Below are 25342 nucleotides of genomic sequence, written 5' to 3'. Positions count from 1 at the left end.
CGTACGCTGTCAGAATCCCTTTCATCCTTCTCGGAGCCTGCTCAACTGCAAAATTGTGGTTCTGGGGCATAGAAAGCAATCACACTGAACTAATACCTTGCAATCTATCGTCAACATTTATGTCTAATGCTTAATCCAATTAGTTCTTCGGGGGTTTCAGACGCATTAACTTTGGAGAACGGCATATAATCACTTCGTGGGAACAAATTTGCAAACATGTTGGCATCCAAATTATAGAAACTGGTCATCATTTCCCCCCTGTCCAGACACTCCGACTGTTTCTACCTCCAGCTGCATGTACACATTATCCACATCATTTTTTTTTTGTCAGCTTAACATGTGTGGTAACTGTCTTGGCAATGAGCTGCAACTGATGTGATGCACGTAATAATCTGTCAGGTAAACCCAGAGGGTGAGGGAGGAGCAGCAAGTTTTCCATGGCACTTTATCCATATTTTTGGATTGTCGTGCCCTGTACTCCATTAGACATGGATTTACCCTCTTGTTTTTGCTCTGAGCTCCTTGCCACATCTTCCCTGTTACATTCTGCGCACACCCACGGACTGCATACACACTGATATCAGTAGCCTTTCTCTGCGAAACACTGGGCATCTATTTAAACCCTGGCCGGAGACCCAGTGGGAAGCAACACGACAAACAAGCTGATCCATTCCCACACGCTCACTTCTGTGACGAATGAACAAGACACGTTCCCCCAAAACTTAACGGATCTGCTGCCTCGGGCAGTTTTAGAGGATTTGGAGCACTCTGCTCAACCAGGCCCACCTAGTAGAAACACAAAGCTTATCTTGTCTCCTGTTAGAGGCCAATTAGCAAACAGCAAACATTGCATCTGATGTGCCATTGATTGCGTTCGGTATCGGCAAATGTTATCTATACACTAAAACTCTCGTTTGTTGTCTTGTTTGTGACTGAACTTTCAGCCAAAACGGTACACGATAGCGCGACAATTTTAGGCCCACCTTGCTCACCATTGTCACTTTAGTGATAATGCAGGTAGTTTTATTGAAATCGGTGTTATATTTTTAAAGTTATTCACATTTTAAAGTTTAAAAGGAGGGGAGGGGAGGGGAGGAGGGAGGGAGGGGGGAAGGGGGGAGAAGGGAGAGGGGAGGGGGGGTTAAGGAGAGAGGGGAGGAGGGGAGGACAGGGTGCTGCACCAATGCAGGAGAGGTTTGGGCCCAACGGGTCCACTTGGTCTAGTACAGTATAAATCCCATCAGCTGAGGCAAATATCGGTAACATCTTGCGGCACGGTGGCACAGCGGTAGAATCGCTGCCTCACAGCGCCAGAGACAAGGGTTCGATCCTGACTACGGGTGCTGTCTGCTTGGAGTTTGTACGTTCTCCCCCTGACTGCGTGGGTTTTCTCCGGGTGCTCCGGTTTCCTCCCACACTCCAAAGACGCGCAGGTTTGTAGGTTCGTTGGCTTCGGTGAAATTGTAAATTGTCCCTAGTGGGTGTAGGATAGTATTAGTGTACGGGGATCGCTGGTCGGTGGCCGAAGGGCCCGTTTCTGCGCTGTATCTCTAAACTAAACTAAATTTTCAGTTGCGTGATGTCCCAACCCAAATGATAACTCTGGGCTACCCCCTGTCCAATGCTCCATTCCTGGGGATGTCTGGCTTAATGGAACACCTCAACTTGCCAGCACCATCCTCCAGAATCTCATCTAGTGACGAATAATCAGATACAAGCTTCAAACCCTTCTTGACGGTGCGAGAGCATCACAATTGAATAGGAAGGAACAGCAGATGCTGGTTTACACGGAAGATAGACACAAAATGCTGGAGTAACTCAGCGGGACAGGCAGCATCTCCGGAGAGAAGGAGCGGGCGAGTCCGTTCTTCACACTGAGAGTCAGGGGAGAGAGGGAGTCGAAAGATAAGGTGTGAAAATGACAGATCAAAGCAGATGTTGGTAAGGAAATGTAGAATGATCTTGTTTTGGCCTCATGACTACACGTCCTTTCCAGTCGGGGCCACACCACCGCGGGCATGAGCGAAAAACATTGTCTGTAAGACTTGAAGTGTTGCATCCCAAGTTATCAGAGGCAGAAATCAGCTCATTCAAAATGGGCCACAAACTCAAACACAAAAGCTTTTACTTGCTGGAACAGTCCAATTGGGTCTTTCCAATGCAGAATAGATGTGCTTCATTCATGTGCCACTCATTGTATCTGAAATGGTACAGCACCACAGTGCAACTTTGCCAACTAAATCAACACATGCCATGGCAGATCTTATTATTGAATTGGGCTGCATTGTTATTTCTGAATTGGAAGAAGTTCCAATGATGAATTATAGAACCATAGAAAATAGGTGCAGGAGTAGGCCATTCAGCCCTTCGAGCCAGCGCCGCCATTCAATGTGATCATGGCTGATCATCCCAAATCAGTACCCAGTTCCTGCTTTCTCCCCATATCCCTTGATTCCTAGCCCTAGGAGCTGTATCTAACTCTCTCTCGAAAACATTCAGTGAATTGGCCTCCACTGCCTTCTGTGGCAGAGAATTCCACAGGTTCACAACTCTCTGGGTGGGTTCTGTAGGTCCCAAGAACAGGATATACAAAATCTCAAAATTAAGGCAAGTAAACCAAATAAATCTACATTCTCACTCACGGAAGACCCAGTTCTTCAACAGGGCGTTCAGTTCCATTTAGCTTGATGTCACGTGTACCGAGGGACAGTGAAAAGCTTTTGTTGCGTGCTAAACAGTCAACGGAAAGACAATACATGATTACAATTGAGCCATTCACAGTGTACAGATACATGATAAGGGATAGCATTTAGTGCAAGATGAAGCCAGTGTAGTCCAATCAAAGATAGTCCAAGTAGTGTAAGAAAATAACTGCGGATGCTGGTACAAATCGAAGGTATTTATTCACAAAATGCTGGAGTAACTCAGCAGGTCAGGCAGCATCTCAGGAGAGAAGGAATGGGTGACGTTTCGGGTCGAGACCCTTCGACCCGAAACGTCACCCATTCCTTCTCTCCTGAGATGCAGCCTGACCTGCTGAGTTACCCCAGCATTTTGTGAATAAAGATAGTCCAAGGGTCACCAATGAGGTAGATAGTACCGTATGATAAAGCAAAAGTAATTCTTCATCATTATAAGCCAGTGTTGGTTTATTGTTATTATTGTTCCAAAAAGCTTTTGTTTGTGTGCTATCCAGTCAAATCAAATCAAACTGCACACGGGGCATATGGCAACCATGCCTTTGTAGTTTGGGGCATTATGTATCAGAGTCGGCATATCATGATGCAGCTTTGTAGGACTTCTGTTAGGCCATGTTTGAAATACTGCGTGCAGTTCTAGTCACCCCATCACAGGAAGGATGTGGATGCTTTGGAAAAGGTGAAGAGGTTTAGCGGAGTGTTGCCTGGATTAGGGGGTATTAGCTACAGGGAGAGGTTGGACAAACCTGGATTGTTTTTACTGGACTGCCAGGGTGTGTGGGGAGACTCAGTGGAAGTATACAAAATCACAAGTGGCAGGGATAGAGTTGACAGTCAGAAGCTTTTTCCCCCCATGATGGAAACATCAAATACTAAAGGTCGTAGCTTTAAGGTGAGAGGGTCAAAGTTTAATGGAGATGTGCGGGACAACTTTTATTTTACAAAGCAGGTGGCGAGTGCCTAGAATGCGCTGCCAATGTTAGTGATTGAGGCAGATGTGATAGTGGCATTTAAGAGGCTTTTGGATAGGCATATGAATATATAGTAACATAGAAACATAGAAAATAGGCACAGGAGGAGGTCATTCGGCCCTTCGAGCCAGCACCGCCATTCATATGTGATTATTATTCGAGCCAGCACCGCCATTCATATGTGATATGCCAATTATTATTCGAATCAGCTTATTATTCGAGCCAGCACCGCCATTCATATGTGATATGTGATATGCCAATAATGCCAATTATTATTCAAGGCAGCTTATTATTCGAGCCAGCACCGCCATTCATATGTGATTATTATTCGAGCCAGCACCACCATTCACATGTGATATGCCAATATTATTCGAGCCAGCACCGCCATTCATATCATATCATCATCATATATATACAGCCGGAAACAGGCCTTTTCGGCCCTCCAAGTCCGTGCCGCCCAGCGATCCCCGTACATTAACACTATCCTACACCCACTAGGGACAATTTTTACATTTACCCAGCCAATTAACCTACATACCTGTACGTCTTTGGAGTGTGGGAGGAAACCGAAGATCTCGGAGAAAACCCACGCAGGTCACGGGGAGAACGTACAAACTCCTTACAGTGCAGCACCCGTAGTCAGGATCGAACCTGAGTCTCCGGCGCTGCATTCGCTGTAAAGCAGCAACTCTACCGCTGCGCTACCATGATATACTGCGCATATGTGATATGCCAATGATCTGATTGAGGCAGATATGATAGTGGCATTTAAGAGGCTTTTGGATAGGCATGTGGATATATTGAAACATAGAAAATAGGTGCAGGAGGCCGCCATTCGGCCCTTCGAGCCAGCACCGCCATTCATTGTGATCATGGCTGATCACCCACAATCAGTAACCTGTGCCCAACTTCTCCCCATATCCCTTGATTCCACTCACCCCCAGAGCTCTATCTAACTCTCCCTTAAATCCATCCAGTGATTTGGCCTCCACTGCCCTCTGTGGCAGAGAATTCCACAAATTCACAACTCTCTGGGTGAAAAAGTTCCTTCTCACCTCAGTTTTAAATGGCCTCTCCTTTATTCTAAGGCTGTGGCCCCTGGCTCTGTGGCCGCTGGCTCTGTGGCCGCTGGCTCTGTGGCCGCTGGCTCTGTGGCCGCTGGCTCTGTGGCCGCTGGCTCTGTGGCCGCTGGCTCTGTGGCCGCTGGCTCTGTGGCCGCTGGTTCTGTGGCCCCTGGCTCTGTGGCCGCTGGCTCTGTGGCCGCTGGCTCTGTGGCCGCTGGCTCTGTGGCCGCTGGCTCTGTGGCCGCTGGCTCTGTGGCCGCTGGTTCTGTGCACCCCCCCGTAGGGAATGGAGGGATGTAGATTATGCTCTGGTGGATAACAAATCATCTTGGCACCATGTTCGGCACAGACACTGTGGGCCGAAGGCACTGTTCATATGCTGCATTGTTCTATGTTGTATGTTCTAGGAGTACAATCAAACCATGCATAAGTTCACCAGGTAGTGTAAAAGAGAAAAATAGCAGAATATAGTGTCTGCAATGAGGTAGATAGGAAGATCAGGACTATACCCTGGCTTATGAGAGAACCTTGCAGTAGTCTGATAACAGTGCTGAACAAGCTGATCCAGTAAGTTATTTCAGAGTTAGCCCAGGAAACTGAACCATCCTACCACAACCAGAGAGCAGTCCTGAACTGCCATCTACCTTTTCGGGGACCCTCGGACTATCTTTGATCCGACTTTGCTGGCTTTAACCTTGCACTAAACGTTATTTCCTTATCAGCTATCAGTACACTGCGAATGGCTCCATTGTAATGATGTATTGCCTTTCCCGCTGACTGGTCAGCACGCAACATCAGCCTTTGACTGTACCTCGGTACACATGACAATAAACTCAACTGACTTCACACAATAATAGTAAACAAATTCTCACAATAATCAAAAAGGCCACCCACTGCAGATTTAGATTTGTTATTGTCATGCACACCGAGGTACAGTGAAAAGCTGTGTTTTGCATGCTTTTCAAACACATCAGATATACCATTTATGAATGAATACAATCGTTAAACTTAAGTACAATAGGTCGAGCAAAAGGAAAGAGATTAAGTGCAAGGTCCATAGACCGACAAAGTTCTGGAGTAACTCAGCGGGACAGGCAACATCTATGGAGAGAGGGAATGGGTGACATTTCAGGTGGGAACCTTTCTTCAGGTTGAAGGGCGTCGATCCAAAATGTCACATTTCCATTTTCTCCGGAGATGCTGCCTGACCCGTTGAGTTACTCCAGCATTTTGTGCCAATCTTCAGAATAAACCAGCATCTGCAGTTCCTTTTTTATAATATCAGTTCCACAGACACAATCCAATGTGCATCATGGGGTAGAGGTGAATCAGACAGCACCTGAATGCATTACCTGGCCCTCGTCTCACCGTCGATATAGCATATCCAAGCCAATGCCTTTGAAGACAAATCAAACCTGTCCATTGAGCAGTCAGTTATTGCTGTGGCTGTGTTTTGCTGCCTGTCTGGAATCCAATCACATGTCTGCCGTGTCAAACCTTTCAATGCTGGTTACATTTAACATTCACTTCTTACAGTAAGAGCCCATAATTTGCTCAGCATTGAAAGGCTTGTTAAACACTAAGCAATCACCATGATTTTAACTCAAAAATAAAAATGAAACCAATCTAGATCCTCATTTCGCAAGTAATTGGTGAAATTACCTGGTCTAATTCAGTCGTGGGATATCCCAACTTAGGGTTGGTTCCTTGTTTCACAGAGGTGGGTGTTGCCCTCCTTATGGGCCTGTCCCTTAAACCAGACAGACAGGATTAGTTTAGCTTGGTTTAGTTTAGTTTAGTGGTACGGCGTAGAAACAGGCCCTTCGGCCCACCGAGTCCGTGGCGACCAGCGATCACCCATGCACTAGTTCCATCCTACACACTCGGGGCAATTTATAGACGCCAATTAACCTACAAACCTGCATATCTTTGGAGGAAACCGGTGCAACCGGTGAAAGCTCACGCGGCCATGGGGAGAACGTACAAACTCTGCACGAACAGCGCCCCTAGTCAGGATCGAACTCGGGACTCTGGCGCTGTAAGGCAGCAACTCTACCGCTGCGCCACCGTGCCGCCCTCAGTGTGGTGGTGTGGTACCAGGAGTGCAGTAAAAGCAGAATTTTGTTATTAAAGGTAATATTTTAAGCATGCTGGCGTGACAGACTACTGACAGCACTGACAGTAGTGACATGAGCAACAGCGACACATTTTGCCAATGTGCTACTCACTACGCCACACTTCCTTACAACCATCATCACATTTCAAAAAATAATTGCTTGTACAGAAAGGCTTCACTTCAACGAGATTAACAAGTGAAAATGATACAAGTTCAATTTTTATATTGAATAATTTTTCAAATTTTCTTTTTGCAAGTGAAATGTCCTCCATTGGAACGAGGCTCCCGAAATTATCAAGGGGACCAGGCGTCTGTCTGATCACCAAAGGGGGAATGGTGGCACGGTCGTAGAGTGGGTGCCTGACAGCGCCAGAGACCCGGGTTCGATCCTGACCAGGGGGGGTGTTGTACGGAGTTTGTAAGTTTTCCTTGTGACCGCGTGGGTTTTCTCCAGATGCTCCGGTTTCTTCTCACGTCCCAAAGACGTGCGGATCTATAGGTTAATTGGCCTGTAAATTGTCCCTGGAGTGTCTGATAGAACTAGTGTATGAGTGTTTGTTGGTCGGCGCGGACACGGTGGGCTGCAGGGCCTGATTCCGTGCTGTATCTCTAAACTAAACTAATCTGAAAGTTGCGAAATATTCTATATGTTTCCTCATCTCCAGTGTTACACATTTGTAAAAGGCTGTGGATCAATCAATCAATCAATCAATCAATCAATCACTTTACAGTGAAAGGGCTGCTCCCATCGTGTTAGTGAATCATGGGAGGGGAGTTGCCCTTCACACCCCATTGTTCTGTACGAACTTATCAATACTGATCTCATTTACAACTCCATCCAAGGACCCAAACAGTCTTTCCAGGTGAGACAGAGGTTCACCTGCACCTGCTCCAACCTCATCTATTGCATCCGCTGCTCCAGATGTCAACTTATTTACATCGGCGAAACCAAACGCAGGCTTGGCGATCGCTTCGCTCAACACCTGCGCTCAGTCCGCATTAACCAATCTGATCTCCCGGTGGCTGAGCACTTCAACTCCCCCTCCTACTCCCAGTCTGACCTTTCTGTCATGGGCCTCCTCCAGTGCCATAGTGAGGCCCACCGGAAATTGGAGGAACAGCACCTCATATTTCGCCTGGGCAGTTTGCAGCCCAGCGGTATGAACATTGACTTCTCCAACTTTAGATAGTTCCTCTGTCCCTCTCTTCCCCTCCCCCTTCCCAGATCTCTCACTGTCTTCCTGTCTCCACCTATTTCCTTCGTCCCGTCCCCCTGACATCAGTCTGAAGAAGGGTCTCGACCCAAAACGTCGCCCATTCCTTCTCTCCTGAGATGCTGCCTGACCTGCTGAGTTACTCCAGCATTTTGTGAATAAATACCTTCGATTTGTACCAGCATCTGCAATTATTTTCTTACACTTCATTTACAAGCACTGTCACCTTCTTTAGACTTTAGAGATATAGCGTTGAAACAGGCCCTTCGGCCCACCGAGTCTGCGCCGAACAGCGATCACCCCATACACTAGCACTAAGCTACACATTAGGGACAATTTATAATTTACAGACACCATTTAAGCTACAATCTTGAACGTCTTTGGAGTGTGGAAGAAAACTGGAATACCCAGGGAAAACCCACGCAGTCACAGGGAGAACGTACAAACTCCGGTGAGACAGCACCTATAGCCAGGATCGCACCCAGCTCTCAGGCACTGTAAGACAGCAACTCAACCACTGCACTACTGCCTCGGACGTCCTTACTACTGTAAGTAAAATGTATCACGCAAATTTGCGTGAATCTACTGCGAATGTCGGGTGTGGTGACTGCCGAACCCAACGTTATCGCTGACGCTACAGTGTGTGGAGTTTGCACGTTCGCCCTTTGACCGTGTGGGTTTCCTCCAGGTGCCCCAGGTTCCACCCACATCCCAAAGAAGTGCGGTTTTGTAGGTTAATAGGCCTCAGTAAATTGCCCCTGGTGTGTGGAGATTGGGTGTAAAAGTGGGATAACATGGAACTAGTTAGTGTGTGTGATGATCAGCGTGGACTCAGTGGGCCAAAGGGCTGTATCTTTCAATCAATCCATTCAATTAATGCCCAACCAAGCTATTCCTGCAATGTGAAGGCAGGCATCCTAATGCCTTCTTGACCACCTCAGCCACCCGTGTGCTTCAAGTCTTGAATGGTGCCTCTGTTCCTCAGGACTGCCTGGGGCTCTGCCGTTTACCATGTATATCGTCTTGTGCTCAGGGATCATCCAGCAGTTTGCTTTTTGGGAAACATCTCTTCTGGCCTTAAACTGTTATCCACATTTAAGCCCACCAAGCCACCAAGTGTTACACCTCCCTCCGTCCCTCCCTCCCTCCCTCCGTCCCTCCCACCCACCCACCCATCTCCCTCCCTCCCTCCCTCCCTCCCTCCCTCCCTCCCTCCCTCCCTCCCTCCCTCCCTCCCTCCCTCCCTCCCTCCCTCCCTCCCTCCCTCCCTCCCTCCCTCCCTCCCTCCCTCCCTCCCTCCCTCCTGAATGACTTGAGAACTCATCACATCTTTTCATGCTTCATTAACTCCACTGAGCCAAAGAAATTGATTAAAATATTCAGCCAGACATGTTGTTATTATCAGAGGCCTGATATTTTTTTTGTGGCCTGAAATCCCAAAAGGATATATAGATTCTGGGTTGTACAAAGCCTTTCTTTTTCCATCCTCTAGTTCCACACCCCCCCACCCCACCCTCCACCACCACACCCCCCCCCCCCACCCCACCCCCCCCCGCCACCACCCACCCCCTCCCTTCACCATCTACTAGCAGTCTGAAGAAGGGTTCCGACCCAAAACGTCACCAGCCCTTTTTGTCCAGAGATGCTGCCTGACCCGCTGAGTTACTCCAGCACTTTGCGCCTCTCTGTCGAAAGTCAACGCACTCTCCTCTGTGACTCCAAACCTCGATGTTTCAGTAACTGACTTATGACCCGGCCATTGCAGTGTGGGAGAGGGGAATATATATTTAGAGAAGTTTCGTAATCCACATTAAATGATCTGGTTTAGATTTCAGATTTCATTGATGTCAATTATTCATGCAAGTGGATTTTAGCATCGGTGCATACGACCCAGTTTGTGCGTCCGATGGATCATATATTTACAAGGCAGAAAGCATCTAAACCTGCTGTGGGAGTAAATCAATATGCATGAATTTCACATTCTTTATATTCAAACTGCAGCAGTTTATAGTCCCAGGCTGAGAGATCCGAGAGCACAAAGCAAATAGCTAAAAAAAAAAAAAAAAGTTGTTGCACAACATTAGCAGATCATGAAAAGAGACGATTATAAATATACAAGATCCCAGAGGGGAAAATAGGTTGAATCTCTCTCTCGCCTTAGTTAGCTTCAGAATTCACATTAACATTTTTTGTGTACCCAGAACTGCTGCTAGGCAATGAGACCACATTCCTCTGGCACAAGTGGGAATGAATGCAGGGGAGAGGCTGCTGACTTGCATATCATTTCAGAAATTAGCGAAGGGAATAATCTTTGTGGTGCGCAGGCAGCATTTTAAATCACTAAAGTGAAACCCGTTTTCGTGACCTTGCGATTAAGAAGGACAAAACTGCCCCCGAACGGGTGAAAAAAAGGACCAGGAAACACCCTACAAAGGGATAAGATAAATTATCAGCAGGTCGACACAAAATGCTGGAGTAACTCAGAGGGTTAGGCAGCATCTCTGGAGGAAAGGAATAGGTGACGTTTCGGGTCGAGACCCTTCTTCCGACTGAGAGTGAGGGGAAGGGAGAAACTGGAGGTACGAGGATGTACCAAGAACAAAATAATTAACAAGCAGCAAGCTCACTTGAATAAATATTACAGTAAGTATAGGTTGTGTTGTCAGTCATTCCCCAAGCAGAACTGATCCGATCCACCACAAAGTTATTTTGTCTAATCCGCTCGGTTTTGAAACGGAGAATATGCTTTACTAAAGCTCCAACATATCGCGAAATAAAATGGGAGTTCTGGCTCGGTGTGAATGCACTTGCAAAAGATGTACAGTATCTGGTGCCCTCGTTTGGCAGCTCGTGACCTTGCTTCATCTACCCATCTCAAAGCTCTTGCATTTCATTCTTCACATCAGTCACTTCGCTGGAGGCTGTGGCAGCGGAAGACAAGCTCAGGCTAGCTCAGCGGCAGGGTAGCTGCACTTTCACCCCACACATCAAGGCCTGCAGGTTTGAATACCGGCAAAGCCACCAATTCCCAGGCTACAAAAGATACTGCAGATAGGCAGCAAAATGCTGGAGTAACTCAGCGGGACGGGCAGCATCTCTGGAGAGAAGGAATGGGTGACGTTTCGGCTCGAGACCCTTCGTCAGACTGCCTTCAGATTTCCAGGCTGCCTTCCCCAGACGCTCACATCCAGGGATAACTGTTCAGAGGCCCTGGAATTCCTTCCTGCGCTCATTAAAACTCAATTGCAACAAATCTGAAATCATCATCATTGGTCCAAAAACGCTCACCAAATCCACCCAAAACTTCATCCTCAACATTGATGGTCTCCCAGTATCCACCTCACCTCACATCCGGAATCTTGGAATCATCCTTGATCAAACCCTCTCCTTCGACAAACACATCAAACACATCACAAAGACAGCCTTCTTCCACCTCAAAAACATTGCCCGTCTCCGTCCATCCCTCTCCTCCACAGCTGCAGAAACCCTCATCCACGCCTTCATCACCTCCCGTCTGGACTATTGCAACAGCCTCCTCTATGGCGCACCCTCAAAAATCATCAATAAACTTCAATACATTCAAAACTCCGCTGCCCGTCTACTCACACACACCTCGATCCGTGACCATATCACCCCCGCACTTTATAAACTCCACTGGCTCCCCATCCCCCAGATAATCCAGTACAAAATCCTCCTCATAACCTACAAAGCCCTCCATAACCTGGCCCCATCCTACCTGACCGACCTCCTCCACAGGCACACTCCCACCTGCACCCTCCGCTCTGCCGCTGCCAATCTCCTATCCCCCCACATCCGGACCAAACTCAGATCCTGGGGGGACAGGGCTTTCTCCATCGCTGCTCCCACCCTATGGAACTCACTACCCCAAACCGTTAGAGACTCCTCCACACTCACCACATTCAAAACATCGCTGAAGTCTCACCTGTTCAGTACTGCCTTCAACCACTGAAGGTCACCTCACCTTCTGTCTCCTTTCTCTGTTCATTTATTTATTTACTTATTTATCTATTTATTCATTTCCCTATGTTCTCAAAATCTCTGTAAAGCGTCTTTGAGTATATGAAAAGCGCTATATAAATAAAATGCATTATTATTATTATTATTATTATTAAAGTGAGCAATACCAAGGCGAGATAACAATAACTAGCCCAGATTCAAGTCCCAGCACAAGCGCTGGACGCTCAAAGCACCCGCCAACTCGGATGCAGTAATCCTCGCCTTGGAGAAGTGCCTCCTTTTGAGCCACAGCTCATTTTTAATCACTACTTGGAGATGGCTTCCTCAAGGCTTCTCTGAAGGAGGCTACCTACCAATCGAGTGCTATGTTCAGAATAGTCATGAGCTGCAGAACAGCTCCATAAATATACAATTGAGTTTCTAGGGGATGAACTCAAGTAGCATACATTTTTAAGTAAAGGTGGTCTCTTTTAATTTTAATTTAGTTTAGAGATACTGTGAGGAAACAGGCCCTTCGGCCCACCAAGTTTGTGCGCTGACCAGCAATACCTGCACACTAACACATTAGGGACAGTTTATATTATACCAAGCCAATTAGCCTACAAACGTGCACGTCTTTGGAGTGTGGGAGGAAACCGGAGCACCTGGAGAAAACCCGCGCAGGTCACGGGGAGAACGTTCAAACTTTGTACGGACAAGTCAGGATTGGACCTGGGTCTCTGGCGCTGTAAGGCAGCAACTCTACCACTCCATCACCATGCCGACCTCTGGAGAAAGAACGTAGGTTAAACAAAACTTCTAACTTTGTTAATTAAAGGGGGGGTGGTTCAGGGTCACCTCCTTGCTAAAAGAACTTACAAAACTGAACAGGGACATTGGCATAGGGGCAGCATGTTGGCGCAGCGGTAGTTGCTGCTTACACTGCCAGAGACCCGGGTTCGATCCTGACTATGGGTGTTGTCAGTCTGCCGGTACAGAGTTTGCACATTTTCCTTGTGACCATGTGGGCTTTCTCCGGGAGCTCCAGTTTCCTCCCACACCCCAAAGATGTACAGGCTTGTAGGATGACACAAAATGCTGGAGTAACTCAGCGGGACAGGCATCCTCTCTGGAGAGAAGGAATGGGTGATATTTCAGGTCAGGTCCCTTATAGACAATAGACAATAGGTGCAGGAGTAGGCCATTCGGCCCTTCGAGCCAGCACCACCATTCAATGTGATCATGGCTGATCATTCTCAATCAGTACCCCGTTCCAGCCTTCTCCCCGTACCCCCTGACTCCGCTATCCTTAAGAGCTCCACCTTCTTCAGACTTTGTTCTTCATTTGTAGGTTAATTGTCCTTCAGTAAAAATTGTAAGTTGTCCTTAGTGTGTGGTGTCAGGGGTGATCGCTGATCGGCATGGACTCTGCGGGCTGTTGGGCCTGTTCCCGCTGTGTAACTCTAAAGTCTAAAGTAAAGACACATACTTGTCCAAGCCGATTGTTTACAATTGAAGCCACAACTTTAGATGGATCCAAGACCCTAATTGGTGCTGTGGGGATTCTCATTTAATTCACGATCAGACAGAGACTGATCAGATCTAGTGGTGATATGGTTTCCCAGGTTAGTGTTGGTCGATTCATTATTATCACTTGTACCGAGACACAGTGAAAAGCTTTTGTTTGTGTGTAGCCAGTCAAATCATACTTTAGATGGGTGCGATCAAGCCATACACAAGTACAAAAGGTAGTGCAAAGAGCAAAATATTAGAGAGAATATCGTTTTTAGTCTGAAGAAGGGTCTCGACCAGAAAGGTCACCCATTCCTTCTCTCCAGAGATGCTGCCTGTCCCGCTGAGTTACTCCAGCTTTTTGTGTCTATAGTTTTTAGGATTGTGGCGTTATAGTTACAGAGGAAAGGGTCAAAGGTCTGTAATCAGGACTATATCTGATGATCACAAAAAGTGCTGGAGTAACACAGCGGGTCAGGCAGCATCACTGAAGAACATGGACAGGTGACTGGGCGGGACCCTTCTTCAGAATAAAGAAATAGATGACGTTTCAGGACAGTACCCTTCTTCAGATCCGCTGAGTTACTCCAGCACTTTGTGTCTATCTTTGGTATGAACCAGCATCTGCAGTTCTTTGCTTCTACTTAAATCTATGTCCTCCTATTGTCTAATATAAGAAAATAACTGCAGATGCTGGTACAAATCGAAGGTATTTATTCACAAAATGCTGGAGTAACTCAGCAGGTCAGGCAGCATCTCAGGAGAGAAGGACAATCAACTTCAGATTAAATGCAGGAGCAAAGAACTGCAGATGCTGGTTTACAAAAAAAGGACACAAATTGCTGGAGCAACTCAACAGGTCAGGCAGCATCTCTGGAAAACTTGGATAGGTGACGTTTCGTGTCGGACCCTTCAGTTAATCTGACAGAAGGGTCCTGACCCGACACGTCACCTATCCATGTTCTCCGCAGATGCTGCCTGATCAGCTGAGTTACTCCAGAACTTCGTGTCCTTTTTTGTAAACCACTATTCTTGCTATTGAGGGCGTGCAGCGCAGGTTTACTAGGTTAATTCCCGGAATGGCGGGACTGTCATATGTTGAAAGACTGGAGCGACTAGGCTTGTATACATTGGAATTTAGAAGGATGAGAGGAGATCTTATCGCAACGTATAAGATTATTAAGCGGTTGGACACGTTAGAGGCAGGAAACATGTTCCCAATGTTGGGGGAGTCCAGAACCAGGGGCCACAGTTTAAGAATAAGGGGTAGGCCATTTAGAACTGAGATGAGGAAAAACTTTTTCAGTCAGAGAGTTGTGAATCTGTGGAATTCTCTGCCTCAGAAGGCAGTGGGGGCCAACCCCAGTGGGGTTCAAATCTTACCTCTCTGACAGACACCAGTTCATCTCCATTAACAACTGTAAATCCCCCACCGCTCCCCTCCCCCAAGGTGTCCCCCAAGGCTCAGTCCTAGGCCCCCTCCTCTTCATCCTCTACCTGTTCCCCCTTGGTCAATTAATCCGCTGTCATGGTCTCAACTTCCACTGCTTCGCCGATGATATCCAGCTCCTCACTGACAAACTGCATCACTGAAATAAAATCTTGGCTTCAATCAAACTTCCTCAAACTCAATTGCAACAAATCTGAAATCATCATCATTGGTCCAAAAACGCTCACCAAATCCACCCAAAACTTCATCCTCAACATTGATGGTCTCCCAGTATCCACCTCACCTCACATCCGGAATCTTGGAATCATCCTTGATCAAACCCTCTCCTTCGACAAACACATCAAACACATCACAAAGACAGCCTTCTTCCACCTCAAAAACATTGCCCGTCTCCGTCCATCCCTCTCCTCCACAGCTGCAGAAACCCTCATCCACGCCTTCATCACCTCCCGTCTGGACTACTGCAACAGCCTCCTCTATGGCGCACCCTCAAAAATCATCAATAAACTTCAATACATTCAAAACTCCGCTGCCCGTCTACTCACACACACCTCGATCCGTGACCATATCACCCCCGTCCTTTATAAACTCCACTGGCTCCCCATCCCCCAGAGAATCCAGTACAAAATCCTCCTCATAACCTACAAAGCCCTCCATAACCTGGCCCCATCCTACCTGACCGACCTCCTCCACAGGCACACTCCCACCTGCACCCTCCGCTCTGCCGCTGCCAATCTCCTATCCCCCCACATCCGGACCAAACTCAGATCCTGGGGGGACAGGGCTTTCTCCATCGCTGCTCCCACCCTATGGAACTCACTACCCCAAACCGTTAGAGACTCCTCCACACTCACCACATTCAAAACATCGCTGAAGTCTCACCTGTTCAGTACTGCCTTCAACCACTGAAGGTCACCTCACCTTCTGTCTCCTTTCTCTGTTCATTTATTTATTTACTTATTTATCTATTTATTCATTTCCCTATGTTCTCAAAATCTCTGTAAAGCGTCTTTGAGTATCTGAAAAGCGCTATATAAATAAAATGCATTATTATTATTATTATTATTATTATTATTAATTCTCTGAATGCATTCAAGAGAGAGCGGGATAGAGCTCTTAAGGATAGCGGAGTCAGGGGGTATGGGGAGAAGGCAGGAACGGGGTACTGATTGAGAATGATCAGCCATGATCACATTGAATGGCGGTGCTGGCTCGAAGGGCCGAATGGCCTCCTCCTGCATCTATTGTCTATTGTCTGTAACCAGCATCTGCAGTTCCTTGTCTCTGGTTGGATGGTTCTAGATCAGCGCCCCGCCAATAAGTAGCTGAACACTGTCCCAGCGTGTCATGTGTTTGAGGAGTTCAGGGGTAGGTTTTTCGTTCCTCGGTCCAGCACCAGGCAGGCATAAGTCAGTGGCCTCACCTCCCTGTGTCTGCTTCCGCTGCTATGTAGATCATCTCCCTTTCAGGGACTTGAGTTTGAATCTGTTTTCACTCTGGCAGGAAGTCATTAAATCAATGTATCCCCACAGGCTGACTCTTCCCTCCACCCTCTCCGGCCCACATCCTGCTTTTGTTTCCTTCCCACGCCCTGACCGTGCTTTGTGCTACTCCATTTAATGTCCTAATCACTTCCATTTCCACATAAATGCTGTCATTCCTTCAATTAACGACCTTTTCCCTCTCACACTCCTCTCTTTGCCTTCATTACATACTTGGGAACAAAGGTAGGAATACACTTTACTTTTTATCCTTGGTCTTTTAAAAAAAAAGAAAGAAAAACTGTGGCTGCCTTCCATCCAGTTCGTTACTTTCATTGATCGCAAATCACTTTCTCCATTGACATCAGAGGCTGTCTTCTGTCGAGTAACTTATCGTTATCTTTTCTTGAGGCTCAGCTATTGTCTGGTGACGGCTTCACTCCAGCTGTTCTCGTCAATGACTTCTGACATTATTCTCTCCCCGTTCTTAATATCCTCATTACACAGAGCATCTGTTGTGGCTATTGTTCCATTCTGATCACATCGCAACTGCCTGGAATGTAGGTTTACACACGGAAAAGAGGAGAAGGAGATACTCGCAAGTATCAGGCGGTCCCACTCAGATCAGAGGCACCAGCAATAACCGGGAGGGGGGGGGGGGGGGGGGGCGGGGGGGCAACACGAAAGAAAGCCACAAAGTAAGATTTTTATAAATTCCTTTTTCTGAAGATGCTGATTTGTTGTAGTGCATCAAATAAGAAATAAAGTGGCCAAAAACAGCAGACCGCTTCTCCAAGTAAGAACAGACAAGTAGGAATAATGCAATACCCCTCCCACCCCATCTACAGTGGCTTATTTACAGCTTAGCTGGAAGCTTTGGAGTTTCAATAGCCACAGTAATATTGATAAAATAAAGACAAGAAAGGCTTTATCGCACAGATGCCAAAGCTTCTTTAAGACAAGGAATGATCTGGAGGTCAATATTCCTTTTCTCCAATTGAGAAGTATCTGAAGAGCCTTTTCATAAATGGATCCATCGTTCAGGTCTCTTGCACAGGCTCAGGATCTGTGGAAAATGCAAGGCATCCTTCAACAAAATGCAGAACAAAGCTTTTAAGAGGCAGCTTTGCAAATGAGGGCATCTTGGAAGGTCAGAAGAGTCAATTAACGCTAGAATGTCTGAAAACGAAGAAAGACACAGGCCAGGGAGTTCCTTGGATGAGTCATGCTCCACGATCACAACTTCACATGAAGCGAAACAGGAAACCCAATTGTGGCCAAGAGATGAGAGGACAGTGAGTAATGGGAAGACATAAGAGTGAAACCATTAGATGATGGACTATCAGCAAAGGCAAGGAGGTCACCAAAGGTCTGAAGAGTCACACTAAAAATTAATAGCCAGGAATACTGAAAGCATAATCACACGTTCACTATCGGATTACAATAAAGTCATATGCCCAGACATTTAGTACTGGACTGAGCAAAACACTTACTGCAAAACAACAAATTTGAACAACCTTATTATTAACATCTCCTAATCAAGGAGTTGTATGTAATTCCAGTTCACTTCTTCCGGCCATCATTCCCAATATCCAGCAGTTGTACGATGCATGCACCAATAATCACAAATAATTCACCAATCACACATTATAAATGGAAGCAACTGGGATTCATTTGAACTGCTCCCAAACGCATCACTTTTACCTCTTGGAAGTTTCATCTCTGACGGTTAGTCTGGATACTTTGTTAAATGTGAAGGATATTTCCACACTTGAGTGCTTAAGTTTTATCAACTTACAATGTTACTGTAAAAAAAGATATCTTTCCACGAGTCAAGAGTGTTTTATAGTCATATGTCCCAGGCAGAACAATGACATTCTTATTTGCAGCAGCACAACAGTTACCTACTATCCAATTTATATTCGAAAGACATTAAGTACTGGAGTAACTAAGAAGGTCAGATAGCATTTCTGGAGAACATGGATAGGTGATGTTTCATTACAGGCCTGAAGAAGGGTATCGACCCAAAACGTCACCTATCCATGTCCTCCAGAGATGTTGAGTTACTCCAGCACTTTGTATCCTTTTGTGTATCAACCAGCGTCTGCAGTTCTTTGTTTTTCCATCTAATTTCTATAGCCTGATAATACAATGTCGGATGTTCTAGAACCACGGGATGCGATTATGAGCTGAATTTCTAAACCCCAAGGAGAATTTCTCCAAATATTAGACTTCAATTGCAAATCCTTTTGTGTCTGTGTCTGGATTATTAAAAACGGAACGTTATTGCGATCAGACTACCAATTCCTCATGCTCTATTTTAAGGAATAACATCACAAAAACAGGGAGGAAGGTCTTGGACAGCTTGAATGAACTTCTGAGATTTGTTATAATATTATAACAAATATATTGATTGAAGGGCCAAATGGCCTCCTCCTGCAGCTATTTTCTATGTTTCTACAAAAGCGTGCAGCGGCACTTGATAATCTTGGATTGCAATAATCAATTAGTGTTTGCTTGGGGCTGGAGAGTATACAATTTCTGGCACTATATCGCACATTCAAGCCATGCCTTAATTTCCCCTTGATATAACAGCAATATTCAGCAGCCTCGTGACAAACTTTGAACATGTATATGTACCTCCTACGTAAATGGCATTGACTCAACAGCGAAAAGAAATGAAACTGATAAAATGCACACCACAAGATCATTGTAAGAAAATAACTGCAGATGCTGGTACAAATCGAAGGTATTTATTCACAAAATGCTGGAGTAACTCAGCAGGGCAGGCAGCATCTCAGGAGAGAAGGAATGGGTGACGTTTCGGGTCGAGACCCTTAAGGGTATAAATAAGATGCTACTGTTACTGTACAATGCCAGTACCCTTAAGGGTACTGTACCCTTAAGGGTCTCGACCCAAAACGTCACCCATTCCTTCTCTCCTGAGATGCTGCCTGACCTACCGAGTTACTCCAGCATTTTGTGAATAAATACCACAAGATCATTAATCGTCTCAAATACACTCTCAAAATACTACGGAAGAAAAATCCACCAAATTCCACTACACATCAGCATGGGGAAAACACCAGCAATATTTTAAGCTTTGCAAGTTAAATATTTAAAGGCGCATTAAATATTCTTGTGAAAATTTTGTTAATGATCTATATAATCTGGAGGAAACAACTCTTCACCCTGAGTGATGAAAGCATCTTTCATTGGCATTGTACAGTAACAGTAGCATCTTATTTATACTTAGCTTTCAGAAGAGGTGTGGCAAATACTATTTAATAAAGAGGATGTCACAAACAACATGTGGTGTACTAACATACTGTGCTAGTTTAGCTACACATAAATCATTTCCATGGTTTACCAATATCAATTTACAATATAGAATATGACTAATTTTGAACCATGCCCGTAAATTTAAAACGTCCAAAGGGCTTTGCCTCACCTATTACGTTCTATGATTACAGAGCGTTTCTCGTTTTAGTGTTTACAGTGAACAAAGGGGACAGTTGAATGAAAGAGTGAAGCTCTTCCACTATTCAATGCAGGTCGGCTGTCGACTGTGATAAAAGATTCAGCGACTGAATTCTGGCCGTGCAGAACACAACTGTTAAAATGTGTATCCAACGTTTCAAACAACAACAAAAAATCACTCTCAACGGCAAAAAAGTATCATCTTCAGTGCAAAAAAACTGACAATTCCCAATCCTTGACAACAATGTCAATTGCTTAACAAGAGCGTGGAAGGCGACACAAGTTAAATTAAAAAGGCGAGATAAAGGTGCAAATATATAATTGGCGAACACTCGGATGCAACAGCAATAAGTCAGAGTATTCCGAAGCGGTAATAGCACCTGTCAGAATGTTAATGCGCATTTCAAAATGGGTAAAACGAAAAGGACCGGTGTGATTTATACCGGTCACTCAAAGACACCTCTGGGCTGAGATACAAACGCAGGCAGATTTATGGGACCAGCTTTTTAAAAAATATATAAAGGGCAAAAAAGACAAATGGTTAGAGAAGATTTTCTCCAAACAAAAACCCTCGCACATTTGCAGATAGCAACAGGATCACAGGGCAGGTGCCGATCCGCGTTGCCATCGCCCCTTATTCCATCTTAGCTCCTGGAAAAAGCAACGCTCCTTGGTTTCAATAAAGTGCTTCAATCAATGCTGATACCCTGAGCAAAGTGCCCTGGGTGCAGCACCCCCGGGTAGAGTCTACCAGTATTATTGGCGTTTAAAGTGGGGAAGGGAAGGGAGGGGAGGGGAGGGCGGAGAGGCTTTTCCTCCTGTTATTCTTTCTTTCCCCCTTTGCGCCGATTTCATTAATAAGAACAATACATTTTTTAAAAATAAAAAGCAGTATAAATATCTCGGCGTGAGTGTGCATCGTGGCTGGGCGAAGCAGCTTTCGTGAAATGTGGCTGAACTCTGTTTGCACCGAGACGGGGAAGGTTGAGGGGGGTTGGGGTGGGGGTCCGGTACCTGGAGGTCTGGTGCCCGGTCTCTCTGTATCTCGGTATCTCAGTGGCCGGTATACTGGGGCTCGCTGCCTGTATCTCGGTGCCCGGGGTCTCGGTGCCCAGAATCGAGAGACGATACCCGGGTCTCGCCGCCACACACCGGGGCCACCAGATAGACACAGGCGCTCATTGCAGGCAAACCATCTACTGACATTGCCACAAGACAAATCAGAGCAGTGGAGGTTTCTCTCGCTCACACACACACATGACAGTCAGTGAGGTTTTGGGGGGGCTTGAGGGAACGCGGGGTGAAGCATCGAGAGCGGTGGCAACTCTCTCTCCCCCTCACACACACACACACATACACACTCACACACTCTCACACACACACTCACACACTCTCACACACACACTCACACACACCACACACACCCCACACACACCCCACACACACACACTCACACAGAAACACTCAGAAATTCATACACAGACTCTCTCACACCGACTCACACAGAACACAGACACACTCTCACACACAGAGACACACAGACTCACACACACACAGACACACACTCACACACACACAGACACACACACTCACACACACAGACTCACACACACACACTCACACACACACTCACAAACGCACAGACAGCCACACAGACTCTCACACACACACTCACACTTACACACTCACACACACACTCACTCACACACACACTTACACACTCTCTCTCACACACACACACACACACACACACACACACACACACTCACACACACACACACACACACTCACACACACACACACACACTCACACACACACACACACACACTCACACACACACACACACACACACACACACACAGGCACAGACAGCGAGCGGATCAAACTTCAGGCAAAGTCCGCGCTGCCCTGACAGCTGGTACATGCGACCTGCCGCTCAGCACAGCAGCCGCCAGGGTGAGATGTCAGGGGATGGAGGGAGAGGATGAAGGGACTTACAGGCGGCGGGCGCAGCGGCGGGCGGGCGGGCGCCGTCCATCCGTGTGTCTGTCGGGCGGTCTGTGTGTGCCTGTCTGTGTGCTGGTCCGTGTCCCCAGCTCCGCGCCGCAGCCCCGCCCCCCTCTGACCGGCGGCCCACCCGACCAATGGGAGGCGGCGGGAGGCGGGACCTGGGCCAATCCGCAGCAACGATTGGTCGGAGCCTGTGTTTCCCGCCAACACGCCCCTGGTGGACCTGACCATGGACCACCTGCCCCTGGTGGACCTGCCCCTGGTGGTGGTCCTGCCCCTGGTGGTGGACCTGCCCCTGGTGGTCCTGCCCCTGGTGGTCCTGCCCCTGGTGGTCCTGCCCCTGGTGGTCCTGCCCCTGGTGGTGGTCCTGCCCCTGGTGGTGGACCTGCCCCTGGTGGTGGACCTGCCCCTGGTGGTGGACCTGCCCCTGGTGGTGGACCTGCCCCTGGTGGTGGACCTGCCCCTGGTGGTGGACCTGCCCCTGGTGGTGGACCTGCCCATGGGTGGTGGACCTGCCCCTGGTGGTGGACCTGCCCATGGGTGGTGGACCTGCCCCTGGTGGTGGACCTGCCCCTGGTGGTCCTGCCCCTGGTGGTCCTGCCCCTGGTGGTCCTGTCCCTGGTGGTCCTGCCCCTGGTGGTGGACCTGCCCCTGGTGGTGGACCTGCCCCTGGTGGTGGACCTGCCCCTGGTGGTGGACCTGCCCATGGGTGGTGGACCTGCCCCTGGTGGTGGACCTGCCCCTGGTGGTGGACCTGCCCATGGGTGGTGGACCTGCCCCCGGTGGACCTGCCCCTGGACCTGCCCCTGGTGGACCTGCCCCTGTCGGCCTCCCCTGGTGGTGGACCTGACCCTGGTGGACCTGCCCACGGGTGGACCTGACCCTGGTGGACCTGACCCTGGTGGACCTGCCCACGGGTGGTGTACCTGCCCATGTGTGGACCTCCCGATGGGTCCGCTCCTCACCCCAGCGACGTGGCGGCAGGTCACAGCCAGCCTATGGCCAAGACCAGTAGGGATGTGACCTCCCAATGACCTGTGTCCCTCCAGCGAGCTGCGCGATTGGTGTGAATGCACTTCCCAATGGTTGGACGTCCCAATGGGCTCGACCACCCAGTGGGTCTGACCTTCCAATGTGTCTGCGTCCGCCAGCGAGCGGACACTGCGGAGGACTTTCCAAATGGCCTCGAACTTCCAATGGGTCTGCTTTCCCCAGATTGGCATGGGTGGTGTTCCCGAGGGATCTGACCTTCCAGTGGACCCGTTTCCCCAGTCAGTGTCCGGGCCCGGTTGGGGGGGGGGGCTACAGTTTCGGATCCCACCATCCCTTCTCCATGGTCTCTCTCCACTCTGGGCGCTGACTGACCCCACCTCGCCCCCACTGCTTTGCCGGCCCAGTGGCCCCTGTCCCAGCTACCTCTGGCCGTCCTCGGGCAGGGAGAGGAGGGGGGTAGTATCCGTGCTATCTTCCCACTCGTGTGGGCTTGGGCGTCTTATCCCTGGAGCCCCTTGTCTTGCCGCGGTCCCCCCTGCCTCTGCCCCGCCCGGCGCTGCCCCCGGGCCCGGTCTCCACACGACCTGGTCCCGGTGGCAGCAGAAGCAACATTGGACCACGTTCGCCTCCCCTCCCTCCCTCCCTCCCTCCCTCCCTCCCTCCTCCCCTCTCCACCCCCCTCTCGGCACCGCTCCCTCCCTCTCCCCGCGGCCAGACCCCGTCTCTCATTCTCACAACGTCTAAACAATAGACCTTCACCATGTGAGCCGGTACTTTGTGAAATCAGGTGAACCTCTGCCTCTTTCAGCGGGAGAGACGGAGATGCAGACAGACATCCTCAACCAGTTAAACGCTTCCCCTTCACCTCACCACCCCCCAGTCTGAGCCACCTCCATTGTTTACCTCTTCGAGGGCTCTTTATCGTGGAGAGCATCTTCTTGGTCCGCCCATGTCCAGCCCCCGGTTCCTTGCAACAACACAGCCGCTGTATGTGCTCGGCTCTCACTCTCACACCAGGGACCACCTCCGGCAGGTGGGACCTCCGGCATTGGGCTCTCCGGCCAATCCACCCCGCTCACAGACCATCTTTTACTTGCGAAGATTGACACGAGAAGCAAGCTGGAGTAACTCAGCGGGTCAGACAGCACCTCACCCCCGGAGAGAAGCCAGGACCAGGTGACGTTTCAGACAGCTCAAGAAGATGTCTCGACCCTGAACGTCATCTATTCCTTCTCTCCAGAGATGCTGTCTGTCTGCCCCGCACAGTTACTCCAGCTTTTTTTGTGTTTGTCTTCGGTTTAAACCAGCTTCTGCAGTTCCTCCCTACACCATTTTTTATTTACGGTTCCTTGAAAGTACTTTGTTTAAAAAAAGCTGCCTGTTCTGCAACCGAAGGCTTGCTCGGGAATGCAGGGAACTAACTGCAAGGGCAACGGATGGATCGAATCACAGGGAGCCCGTTTCTTCAACAAAAGGACGCGAACTCATCCCATTACCGGACAGGACAGACAGACACAAAATGCTGGAGTAACTCAGCCGGACAGGCAGCATCTCTGGAGAGAAGGATTCTCAGACGCTCAGTCTGAAGAAACATAGAAAATAGGTGCAGGAGTAAGCCATTCGGCCCTTCGAGCCTGCACCGCCATTCAATATGATCATGGCTGATCAACCAACTCAGTATCCCGTACCTGCCTTCTCTCCATACCCCCTGATCCCTTTAGCCACAAGGGCCACATCTAACTCCCTCTTAAATATAGCCAATGAACTGGCCTCAACCACCTTCTGTGGCAGAGAATTCCACAGATTCACCACTCTCTGTGTGAAAAAAAACGTTCTCATCTCGGTCCTAAAAGACTTCCCCCTTATCCTTAAACTGTGACCCCTTGTTCTGGACTTCCCCAACATCGGGAACAATCTTCCTGCATCTAGCCTGTCCAACCCCTTAAGAATTTTGTAAGTTTCTATAAGATCCCCCCTCAATCTTCTAAATTCCAGCGAATTCAGAAGGGTCTCGATCCGAAACGTCACCCATTCCTTCTCTCCAGAGATGCTACCTGTCTCGCTGAGTTACTCCAGCATTTTGTGTCTATCTCCGGTATAAACTAGCATCTGTTCCTTCCTACCCGTTACCGGAGAGGTTTGTGTCCCGTTGTTTTCTGACGAAATGTAATAAAAGTTAATGATTCAATGGAAATACAATGGAAACATCGGTTTATCGCCTATGTTATTTGCTTTTCTTAATATACTGAACGTTTTTTTCCCTGTGTATTACGTGTTTGCAGTGTACTATGTTTACAGGTAGTATAAGAAAATAACTGCAGATGCTGGTAAAAATCGAAGGTATTTATTCACAAAATGCTGGAGTAACTCAGCAGGTCAGGCAGCATCTCAGGA

General features: G+C 48.0%; 1 protein-coding gene across 7 annotated transcripts in view; it reads right to left on the bottom strand.

The window, feature by feature from the left end:
- Positions 1 to 22133, bottom strand: part of sema6d (semaphorin 6D) — a 346157-nt gene extending 324024 nt beyond the window's left edge. For 4 of the 7 annotated variants that reach the window (XM_078427456.1, XM_078427455.1, XM_078427461.1 and 1 more), the window contains exon 1: positions 21944 to 22133. The gene's annotated coding sequence lies outside the window, so the exon portion shown is untranslated. Of the gene's footprint in view, positions 1 to 20958; positions 21324 to 21943 lie in introns of those variants that run through there. The other 3 variants (XM_078427464.1, XM_078427458.1, XM_078427457.1) reach the window with 3 other exon arrangements.
- Positions 22134 to 25342: the final 3209 nt, after the last annotated feature.

The sequence above is a fragment of the Rhinoraja longicauda genome, chromosome 33 (assembly GCF_053455715.1).
Source record: "Rhinoraja longicauda isolate Sanriku21f chromosome 33, sRhiLon1.1, whole genome shotgun sequence".
Taxonomy (NCBI): domain Eukaryota; kingdom Metazoa; phylum Chordata; class Chondrichthyes; order Rajiformes; family Arhynchobatidae; genus Rhinoraja; species Rhinoraja longicauda.
This window is presented reverse-complemented; position numbering and strand designations above follow the sequence as displayed.